The 12,284-nt window shown below is 40.2% G+C and overlaps 1 protein-coding gene across 2 annotated transcripts in view; it reads right to left on the reverse strand.

The window, feature by feature from the left end:
• The window catches only part of wipf1a (WAS/WASL interacting protein family, member 1a), a 205,605-nt gene extending 200,677 nt beyond the window's left edge, over nucleotides 1–4,928 (reverse strand). The window contains exon 1 of one of the 2 annotated variants that reach the window (XM_039757670.1): nucleotides 4,456–4,928. The gene's annotated coding sequence lies outside the window, so the exon portion shown is untranslated. The remainder of the gene's footprint in view (nucleotides 1–4,455) is intronic. The other variant, XM_039757669.1, reaches the window with a different exon arrangement.
• Nucleotides 4,929–12,284: the final 7,356 nt, after the last annotated feature.

The following is a 12,284-nucleotide window of genomic DNA, read 5'->3' on the forward strand; positions in this document are numbered from 1 at the left end:
ATCGCACCCCCCTAGTCCTAGTGGACAAACTGCTTTCTGTAGGAGCCACAAATTTCAGGTTTTGACTCATCACTCCAGGGCACCTGCTGCCATTTTCCTGCACCCTAGACTCAGTGTTTTTGTGTGTTGGTGAGTCATTTGAGTTTATTTCTACCTCAATAGAATGTTTTTTTGGTCACAACTCTTCCTTGAAGACCACTTCTGATAAGTCTACTCTGGACTGAAGATAGACGTACCACAGTCACAGTGGTTTCTGCCCGTTTTGCACTGATAGCAGGGCTGGATATCTTCTGATTTAAAACAGGAAGTAAGCTTCATGAATTTGTCATTTGCTGCGCTCAATTTCTGTGGCTGACTGATGCATTTCCAGCCCTAAACCTTGCCTGTTTGTTTGTGCCTGACAAAGGGCACAACTGGAAACATCTGTCCTCTTGAGAGAAACTTTGATGATGCAGGAGGACCGCATTTGTGTCTTGTCATTATGCTCACTTTTCCCATGGTGTTAAGATTTGCAGGTCAAACAGCCAAGTCTACCAGCATCTTCATTTTTCAGTCTGGTGATCCCTTGCCCAGTTTTATTTCCCCCTACATGGCCGTTTCTGTTTCAGTTCATCACTTTGGTTCAACTCCAAATGATGTCATGTACCATTAGCACTGTGATCAAGCACCGGGCCGTATGCCTACAAAGATCTGATATTTACGACTAGAAGGTGGTCCACTACAATGTGAGTATCTTTCTTTCTTTAAGGGCATTCATATATCTTTTTATACTGCTTCACTTTTTGGAAAGTGAATATTTGGAATTCTAAAATATGCTCTTTTCTATGGACACACTAATCTATGGAAGCCTATTATAATTGTGTTATTTCACAAAAGTATCACATTATTTCACAATACTTCTTGTGTTATTTTGCTGTCATATTATTGAGCCAATCATTTTCAGTCTCCTCTATTTCAGCTATTGTAATTAAAGGATGAACAAATGCTGTAGATTAACCAGATTAAAAGTAAATGTAATTAATCTGGTTAAAGTTTAGCACATGTGTTTTAATATATACAGAGTGGTAGCGCAGAGCTGTCATTCCTGACTCACACCACCAGGGTCTGTATGGGGTCTGCATGTGCTCCGTGTGCATTTGTGGATTGATTGTATCAGTGAGTGTGCTAAACTGCATACGATTACCTGTTTAACACTGGAAATGTGTCAGTAATACTTCTCAACTAACAAAACACATTTAGTCCTTCACGTGCTGGGATGTAAATAACATCCATCCATCCATTTTCTAACCCGCTGAATCCGAATACAGGGTCACGGGGGTCTGCTGGAGCCAATCCCAGCCAACACAGGGCACAAGGCAGGAACCAATCCTGGGCAGGGTGCCAACCCACCGCAGGACACACACAAACACACCCACACACCAAGGCCAATTTAGAATCGCCAATCCACCTAACCTGCATGTCTTTGGATTGTGGGAGGAAACGTAAATAACATCCATTCCCTTTTTCCATCTCCGACCTGAGCTCTTGCAGATTTGTGGTATGAATACAATTCATTGGGCCACCAAATCACACTGTTCCAAAATATCTATAGCAAATAATAAGACTAAAACAAAACCTGTGTTACGTGTAGGTTTGTATAACCAGATTACATGCAGCACACTCTCTGCTGATTGGCTCTGTGATTGTGAACTGTAATCAGCTGATGTATCGTCCACCAGTTTGCTTCTTGCTTTACACACATGTGTTGCTGTGAGAATAATCATTGCATTCCTATGACACTAATTAAGTGGATTAAATGTACCTCTTAGCCCATGCAGGATTAAAATGCATATTCTAGAACTTTTGGTCAGTTCTTGTCACTTGATCGCACACTATGCACATGCTTAACCTCTTCTTCAACATCTGTCACTAGACTGTCAGAGCACATTTACGTTTACTTCTTTGGCTGATGCCTTTCTCCAAGGATGATTTACGAAAATAATGATACAATTGGTTCCATTTCCATTTGTTTTTCTAATTGACTTGCTCAGAGTAGATAGATAGATAGATAGATAGATAGATAGATAGATAGATAGATAGATAGATAGATAGATAGATAGATAGATAGATAGATAGATAGAAAGGCACTATATAAAAGATAGATAGATAGATAGATAGATAGATAGATAGATAGATAGATACTTTATTAATCCCAAGGGGAAATTCACAACTATTACACCACACTGCCTGCATGATGTTATTATCGACCCCAAAAGTCAGTGTCTTTGAGAAATAATGAAATGAACATGATTGTTATAACATTTGTTCAGTTTTTATTATTTAATTGCAAGCTACATGCTTGCTTAATCTCTCGATCAATAGCTGAAACCAAAACTCTGAAATAGCTGAAACCGAAACTGACTGGGAATGATGATATGAGAGCAGCAGACAATAGCCTTGCAAATTTATAATAATTATTGTAAAATATTGAAATTCTTTTGCAAAATAACACAATAGTTATTGTGAAATAATGCAGTACTTTTGGAAAATAATAATAATTTTAAAATATTACAATTCATATACAAAATAACCTGAGGTGTGCTGGCAACCTGCCCGGGGTTGGTTTCCTGCCTTGCACCCTGTGTTGGCCGGGACTGGCTCCAGCAGACCCCCATGACCCTGTAGCTAGGATATAGCGAGTTGGATAATGGATGGATATACAAAATAACACAATGATCATTGTGTAATAAGGCAATACTTTTGGGAAATAGCAATAATGATCGCAAAACACTGAAATTCTTTTACAAAATAATGCAATAATTATTGTGTAATAATACAATACTTTTAGGAAATATCACAAAATATTGAAATTCTTTTGCAAAATAACACAATTATGGTGAAATTATGTAGTTCTTATGGAAAATAATAATAATTTTAAAATATTTAAATTCATATACAAAATAACACAATGATTATTGTGAAATAAGGCAATACCTTTGGGAAATAGCAATGATGATTACAAAATATTGAAATTCTTTTGCAAAATAAAAATAATTATTGTGAAATAATGTAATACGTTTAGGAAATAATAATGATTAAAAAAGAATTCTTGCAATATCTTGCAAAAATAACACAATAATTAATGTGAAATCATGCAGTACTTTTGCAAATTAATGATAACTGTAAAATACTGAAATTCTTTTACAAAATAACAAAATGATTATTGTGAAATAATGCAATACTTTTAGGAATTAACAATAATGAATACAAAATCGTGAAATTCTTTTGCAAAATAATGCACTAATGACTGTGAAAGAATGCAATACTTTGAGGAAATAACAATGATGACTGCAAGATATTGACATTTTTTGCAAGACAACACAACAATTATTGTGAAATAATGCAGTACTTTCGGAAAACAACGGTAAGAATGGTAAAATATTGCAACTCTTTTACGAAATAACACAATGATTATTGCAAAATATTGCAATACTTTTGGAAAATAACAATAACTGCAAAATTCTGGCTGCAAAATAATGCAGTAATTATTGTGAAATAATGCAATACTTTTAAAAAAATAAAAATGATTGTGAAATAACACACATATTTCGTTCATCTTTTACGCTGCCGTACCACACCAGAAGATAACCTTCTAAGACAAACATTTCAGTGAACTGTTGAAAGCACCGAAGACTTTTGCTCAAATGAACATGTGCAGCGCTGCCTGATGATCGACCACAGCTATTAGACCAGATACCGCTTTCTAACTGGCATCAAAAGGCTTGACCAGCGGATGGTTACAAACTGCTGCCCAAGTGGCCTCATAACCAGATGACCACGAGATCAGTGGGTGGACCACAGGACTGCCAGCCTCATTGGACTCTCCACAGAAGGACGTGGCACAGCAGATCACATAGCAGATCACACTGACCACTGGGTGACCACACATGTAAGCTCTATGTGGAGTGGCCACAAGCTAAGTAGACACCGTACATTATTCAACCTCAAAAACCAGTGGGAAGGAATCCCCTCACTCAAACACTGCTGCCTCATCGAATGAAATAAGCACTGCCAGTCCTGGGCATGGCGATCTGAACCAATCTGTCCGCGAGCCAGCCCCGGCAGATACCGCGCCTCCAACAAGTTAGAGATGGTCCGTAAGGGGCAGCTGCAGACTCGCGGACTTGCGATTTAAAAGTCTGCCGTCCAGTCTTCGCCCCGCTAGCGCGTTTGATTTAGTTGTCATCGAACACGCGCGCTCCGCCGCGGCCGCGCGCACTTGGTGGAGTTTCGCCGAAGTGATGCCCTCCGTAAACACGAAGCAGCAGCGGCAGCTCCTTCTTCCAAACGCCACCCTTCCCAAAAACACAGTACGACGCTCCCATCCCCCGCTAAGAGCGCAACAGTTCGAAGAAAATTCAAACAATGTCAGCAAGTCGCGGGTGAGCACTTTTCGAGTTTCGTCGTGGCACTTACCGGCTCGCTGGTGGCGTCTCACATCACTGTTACGGCGGACGAGCGGGCTGGCAGGCGCACGTTCGCTTACTCAGTAGGCTCGCGGCAACGTCTTCTAGGCAGCGACAGCAGCGGCGGCGGCGCCGAGGAGGATATTATTAGCCGCAGGGACTTTTCTCAATCCGGGACCTTTTGCAAGGCAATGATGCAACCCTGCCAGATGTGCGGCCGCTGCTCCTCTTGGCGCTTCCAAGCCGCTCGATGTTAAAACCGCCAAACTTCCCTTGGAGGAGCTTCGCCCTCGGCGCGGACTGCGGAGCACGCCGCACGCCAGCCAGCAACGCAGAGGTCGGAGAAAAACGAGCGGTGATTATTGAAGACAACGTGGAAAAAGACGGGGACAGTTAAAAGGCCAGCGCTAAAATTTGTGCGACACTGGGAGCATCTCAGGGGTTGAGTGCCCCGTTAGTTGCCAGATGTTCCTCTGTAAACCCATCAGGGTGTGTTCCACTGGCACGGAACGTTTTGGGCCCTATTTTAGAACTTCAAATAGAAGAGGGGGGTGTGTGCCACGAGGGCAAAGCTTGGCTGGATTCATCCAACCACATCGCCCTTCTCCGCAGGGCTGTTTCCAAGTGGGAGATGTAAACGTAAAAAAAAAAAAAAAACTTCAATTCTTAAAAACAAATTGCTGGCATCGTTTAAGGTAAACTCACATGTTAGGCTGCAGCTTAAATAGTAAACAGTGCCAAGAAAAGTATACGCCCCCCGGCCAGGTTTCATCTTTTACTGCAAAAGTTTGTACACCTCTGGCCAAATGACGTCTTTAATTGACATTTGGCGTAAAAAAATAGTAAATGCACAGCACAGCGTCCACAGCAAACAGACTAAAATAAAACCAGTTGTATGAAATGCTAATGTACAGTTATGATATAGATAAAGGCTTTGTTATATAGACGGATGTGAAAGGCACTGTATAATAGATAGGAAGATAGCACTTTGTCTCCAGAGGGAAATTAGGCTTGTTAGAATGGCTCAATAGATAAAAACAAATCTATATAATGCAAAGACGACGGATTTACTCACTCATTCATGAACAAGCACACTATTATCCATTTAGTTAAAAAAAAGTTGAAATTTGGCAGGATGGTACATCTAGGTCAATAGATACAAAGACAGAACTTTATTTGTCCCTAGGGAGGAATTAGACTTTTTACACAAGATAGATAGATAGATATTTGGTATAGTCGGCAGGATAGATAGATATTAATTGGTATAGTCGGTAGGATAGATAGATATGAAAGGCAATATATAATGATAGATATGAAAGGCACTATATAATAGATGTGAAAGGAACTGTATAATAGATATGAAATGCACTATATAATAGATATGAAAGGCACTATACACTACATAGATAGATATGAAAGGCACTATATAATAGATACAAAAGGCAATATATGATAGATATAGCACTTTATTTGTCCACAGTTAGATCCTGGATTTTTACAGAAGCTCAATAAATAAATAAATCTATATACAATGCAAACTTGATAGATTCACTCAAAAAATTAAAAAAAAATTAAAAATCGCTACTATCCATTTAGTTAAAAAAACAAATTTGCCAGGATGGTACATCTAGTTCAATAGATAGATAGACAGACTCTAGTCTGGACACACACCACAATAGCTTAAAAGGAAGAACATTATAATAAAGAAAGAAGAAATTCTGACTTGGCAGTCCCAGTCACTGTGTGGCACTATAAAGGCGTATTGCTGTCAGTATAAAGGACCCACATAGTGTTTCTTGACATACCTCTGGCTGAGTAATTCATTGGCTGAAAGCCCAAGCTCAGTGTGTGTCAGAGAGAGGATGTGCAGCCTTGTTCATAATGGCACTCTTTTTCAGAAGCTCATTAGATAGATAGATAGATAGATAGATAGATAGATAGATAGATAGATAGATAGATAGATAGATAGATAGATAGATAGATGAGACAGGCACTATATTATAGATAGATAGATAGATAGATAGATAGATAGATATGAAAGGCACTATATAATAGAGATATATAGATATGAAAGGCACTATATAATAGAGAGATAGATAGATAGTACTTTGGTCTGAACACTCTGAATACACACACCAGACTGACCTAAAAGGAAGAAAACTAAAAAGAAAGAGAAATGTCTGACTTGGCAGTCCAAGTCTGTGCGAGTTGCTAAGCTATGCAGGCGTATTGCTGTTGGTATAACGGAGTCCCAGTCACATTTTTTGACACAGTTCTGCTGTATTATCTGTTGTTTGAAAGTCCTCAGTGTTGCTGTGTCAGAGAGAAGATGTGCAGCATTGTTCATAACGGCACTAATTTTCATTTACATTCTGTCCTCCTCTATGAGTTCCAGGAGATCCAGAGTTCATCCTATAACTGAGCCTGCCCTTTTAAATAGCTTGTTAGTTCTGGGTTCCTCTCTTTAAGTGATGTTACCAGCCCAGCACATTACAGCATAGAAAAACACACTGACCATCACAGAGTTGTAGAAGATGTAAAGGATGTTATTGCCCACTTTTAAAGTGCTCCGTCTCCTAAGGGAGAAGAGCCCTGCTGTGCCCTTTCTTATTTATCTCCTCTTTGTTATGAGACCAGTTCAACCTGTCACTGATGTCGACCCCCCAAGTACTTGTAGGAGTGCACTACCCATTCATCCATTCCTTGAACAGTGACTGGGCACAGAGGCTCTTTTGGTGTAGCAAAAGTCAATATCCAATTCCTTGTGTCTGATGATGTTAAGTTGTAGACAATCCTTTCTGCACCCAGAAACAAAGTTCTCCCCCTGACTCCACTCCTCTGTCTCACCCCCCCTTATCAATGCACCCCATAAGTGCAGAATCAGCTGAAACTCTGTGCAAGTGACGTGACCTGCTGTTACATTTACAGTCTGAGGTGTACAGAGTGAGGAGTCCAGCAGACAGGCCTATTTCTTGTGGTGCTCCAGTGTTGCTCACACAGTCCTCGAGTCCCACAAACTGCAGTCTCCTGGACAAGATTGTCTTATTATTAGGACACCACAGGCTCATCCACCTGCATATCCATGGATGGGTAGATGGCACTGGAGAAATCAAAAAACATAATCCTCACAGTGCTGTCAGCTTTCTCCATTTTATAAATTTATTTATTTGTGCATTTGTTTATTTGATGAAAAATGTAACAAATAAATAAAGTATAAAAGTTCCTGTCCACCATGTTGAATCAATGCTTGTAACAGCATCTTTTGCAAAAATTACAGCTTGCAAGCTTTTTTGTGGCCAGCTGTGAGTCTTTATTGACTGCTGATGGTTTACAAAGCCTTCAATAATCTGCTCCATCATATATCTGGGAATCCCTCTCATCTTACACTCCAAATCGTAACCTTAGATCTTCAAATGAGGGTCTGCTTAGAATTCCAAGAACTAAACTTAAAAGAAGTGGTGAGGCGGACGGCCTTCTGCTGTTATGCACCTCAAATCTGGAATAGCAGACCGATAGAAATTCACCAGGCTAATACGGTGGAGCACTTTAAAAAACTGATAAAAACTCATTACTGTAACACGGCTTCCTCATAGCTACATTTTAGTTTAATCCTGATATTCTGTATATGCATTTAATTACCATTATCATTCATGTTGGCTCCATAATCCGTACTAACCCCTACTTTCTCTGCTGTTCTTTTTCAAAGCACCGTGATGTCCTTACATTGATGGATTAAAAGCCAGAAGTCCACATGACCCTCATCATCAACTTCTTCCATGTGAACCCTTAATACCATGAGGACTGATTGAGGTCATTGAAGTTAGGTAGAATGCTTAGAGGGGGGCTGGGTGGTCTCGTAACCTCGGAACCCCTGCAGATTTTTTTTTTCTCCAGCCGTGTGGAGTTTTTTTTTTTTTTCTGTCCTCCCTGGCCATCGGACCTTACTTTTATCCTATGTTAATCAGTATTGCCTAATTTGATTTCTTATATATTTTGTCATTTTTCTCTTTCTTCATCCTGTAAAGCACTTTGAGCTACATCATTTGTATGAAGATGTGCTATAGAAATAAATGTTGTTTAATTTTTTGTTTTGCACATTTTTGGGCGGCACGGTGGCACAGTGGTAGTTCTGCTGGCTCGCAGTAAGGACACCTGGGTTCACTTCCTGAGTCCTCCCTGCGTGGAGTTTGCATGTTCTCCCTGTGTCTGGGCATTGGTGATCCTAAATTGTCCGTAGTGTGTGTATTTGCCCTGCCTGGGATTTGTTCCTGCCTTGTGCCCTGTGTTGGCTGGGATTGGCTCCAGCAGACCCCCGTGACCCTGTGTTAGGATATAGCGTGTTGGATAATGGATGGACATTTTCCATTCCAGGTCGCTGATAGCCATGATTTATTCTTGGACTGTATCGCATGAACAGTATGTTTAAGATCTACCCTCAGATGTTCAATGATATTACAGCCTGGGAAATGCAAGGAAAGTTCAAACACCTTCCCCTTATGTTTCTTAAGGTATTTAATAGTAGATTTCCAAGTGTGTTTTGGATTGTTGTCTTTTTGCAGAAGCCATCCTTTTTTCAGTCTTCAGACTATCCGATGTTCACTTTGAGAATTTGTTGCTGTTTAGATGGATTCATTCTTCCCTATACTTGTACAATGTTCCCTGCGCCACTAGCTGCCACACAACACCACAGCATAACAGACCCACACCCCCCTACGTAAGTGTTGGTTAAGATGTTCTTTTCTTCAAATTCTACTTCACTTTTTTTCTCCAAACAAACCATTTGTGGTTTGCACTTTGAGCTACTGTTTGTATGAAAATGTGCTATATAAATAAATGTTGTTGTTGTTGTTGTGTCTAAAGAGCTCAATTTTAACTTCAACCATCCACAACATCTGGTTCGGAAATGCAACTGTCTTATACAGATGTTGTTTTGGAAAGTTAACCCATTGTTTTTTGTGATGAGATTGCAGGTAAGAATTCCTTCTGATTGTTCCTCCATGAAGGCCATATCAGTGCACCATCACAGCTAAACCTGCCTGCTGGCCCCTTGCAGTTATATGGGGGGTTTGCTTTGCCTTCCTGCACAGTACACCAACTGTTCTATTTCTCACTTTTCTTACAGTTCTTGTCTTGACCACCATGGTTCCCCTTGACTTTTGGACTGTGGGAATTGCTGGTTGTAAACACTTTGTTCTCTTTTTATAGCCTTACCCTGCTTTGTGGGCACCAGTTAGCTTAGAAGAGCCCATAGTTGTTTGAAGAGTCAGCTGGCCACTCCTAATGACAATTCTTGACCAGACTAACATCTCACAAGTGAAGCCAGACCAGAATATCAACCTCATGAGTCCCACCACTTTACAACTGAAATGGTGCCCAAACATTTGCAAATATCTGTACCGCATTTACTCTTACTTTTTTTTTCAGTACATTAATTAAATCCTAATTGTATATTAACACTTCTAAGTTGCTGTTGAAGTTGTACTTAACATTTTTTTTCTTCAAATGTCAACAAAATATGTAATTTGGCTAAGGGTGTCCAAACCTGGCGGCACAGTGGCTCAATGGTAGCGCTGCTGCCTCACATTTAGGAGTTTGTTTCCCTGCATGGAGTTTGCATGTTCTCCCCGTGTCTGCGTGGGTTTCCTCCCACAGTCCAAAGATATGCAGGTTAGGTGCATTGGCGATCCTAAATTGTCCCTGGTATGTGCTTGGTGTGCCCTGCCCAGGGTTTGTTCCTGCCTTGTGCCCTGTGCTGGTTGGGATTGGCTCAAGCAGACCCCCATGACCCTGTGTTAGGCTATAGCGGGTTGGGAAATGAGTGACCGACTGATTGTCCAAACTTTTATATGGAACTGTAATTAAATATTAGGTAAAGGGAACACATGACAGTTTGTAAAAATGTACTTCATAGTTACTCAACATTAGCTGGCATTAAAAAAAAAAAGGTAACTGCCCCCCGGTTAATCACCCCATTAAAGAGATAATTGAAAGGGGCTTATTTAACACAGTCGCGCTGGGCTTGATGACAGTCAGTCAGGTTTACTAGAACTCTCATTTATTTTGATCCACACTGTAGAGTCCATTTACCAACATAATGATTTAAAAGAGCATAATACTACAATCAAAAGGAAATTCCTGAAGTGATCAGAAACAAATTATTTACACTTACCAGTCAAGAAAGTGCAAGATGGCCATTTTTAAGGTTCCGGGACATCACAGGACCACAGTGAGAGTTGTAATCTTAAAATAGAAATCACTTGGAACAGACGTGAGTCTTCCCGGGAGTGGCAGGCCTGCCAAAATTACACCAAGGGTGAAACATAACATTGTCAAGGAGGTAGAAAAAGATCCTAAAAAAAGCATCCAAAGAGCTGCAGGCTTCTCATGTTTGACATACTGCTGTCAGCAAACCTTACGTGGGACAATAACGTCACATGTATTATTTATTTATTTTTTTTTATTTTTATTAATTTTACTACACTCCATACAAAGCAATCAAGTTTTTACAAAAAGAAAAATAGAGTTAAGAACAGATCGATCCCCACCCTTGAGAGAGAGAGCAAGCCAAACAGCATAAAAATTTTACAGCTTTTAAACATACCTAAATTAATAAATTCTCTATGCTTCATGAACTTATTTTAAAATATTACTGATTAGATCCTCTGCGGTGGGTTGGCACCCTGCCCAGGATTGGTTCCTGCCTTGTGCCCTGTGTTCGCTGGGATTGGCTCCAGCAGACCCCCGTGACCCTGTATTTGGATTCAGCGGGTTAGAAAATGGATGGATGGATGATTAGATCCTGCCATGTTTTGAAAAACGTCTGTACGGATCCTCTGAGTATTTGATTTTTTCCAATTTCAAATAATATAACACATCAGTTTCCCACTGACTTAAAAGAGGAGAGTTTGGATTCTTCCAGTTTATCAGAATGAGTCTGCGTGCCAAAAGTGTAGTGAATGCAATCACAGTTTGTTTGTCCTTCTCCACTTTAAGCCCCTCTGGAAGAACCCCAAACACAGCTGTTAATGGGTTAGGAGGGACTGTGAGTCCAAGGCTGTCTGAGAGGTAATTAAAAATTTTGTCCAGAATGATGTTAATTTGGAGCAGGCCCAGAACATGTGACCCAGTGAGGCTGGCACTAATTTGCAGCGTTCACAGGTTGGGTCCTGCCCTGGATACATTTTGGAGAGTTTTAGTCGAGACAGATGTGCTCGATAAATAATTTTAAGTTGTATAATTGTATGCTTTGCGCATATGGAGCTCGAGTGAATTCTCTGCATTGCTACTTTCCACACCTGTTCTGATATATTAATTGAGAGATCTTTTTCCCAGTGTCCTCTTGGATCTTTGAAAGGGAGGGATTGTAAAATGATTTTATATATTGTAGAGATGGAGTCTAATTCCTTAAAATTGAGCAATATTTTTTCCAGCATGGATGAGGGTGCAAGATGAGGAAAATCTGGAAGGTTCTGTTTAACAAGTCACATGTATTATTAAGAAAGCCCATCAGAGGATATTCTTTTTTTTGCGGCAAGTAAGGAAATTCAATCATTATTGGTCCAATTCTACATAGACTTCATCGAGACCATTCTGACCTCGTCTCGAACTGTCTGGTTTGGTGCTGCCTCTGCTAAGGCTAAGGCCAATCTGCAGCACACCATTAGACAATGTGTACGGTAACTTACCTCACATTCAAGACTTATAAGAATCCGAGGTAAGGAAGTGGGCCACAAAGATAATTTCTGATCCAATCAATCCAGAGCATTACTCGTTCCAAACGCTTCTCTCCGGCAAACGTCTTTGTGCAGTGAAAGCTAAAACAACACGTCAACTGAACAG

Source organism: Polypterus senegalus, chromosome 6 (assembly GCF_016835505.1).
Source record: "Polypterus senegalus isolate Bchr_013 chromosome 6, ASM1683550v1, whole genome shotgun sequence".
In the NCBI taxonomy this organism is placed as follows: Eukaryota; Metazoa; Chordata; class Cladistia; order Polypteriformes; family Polypteridae; genus Polypterus; species Polypterus senegalus.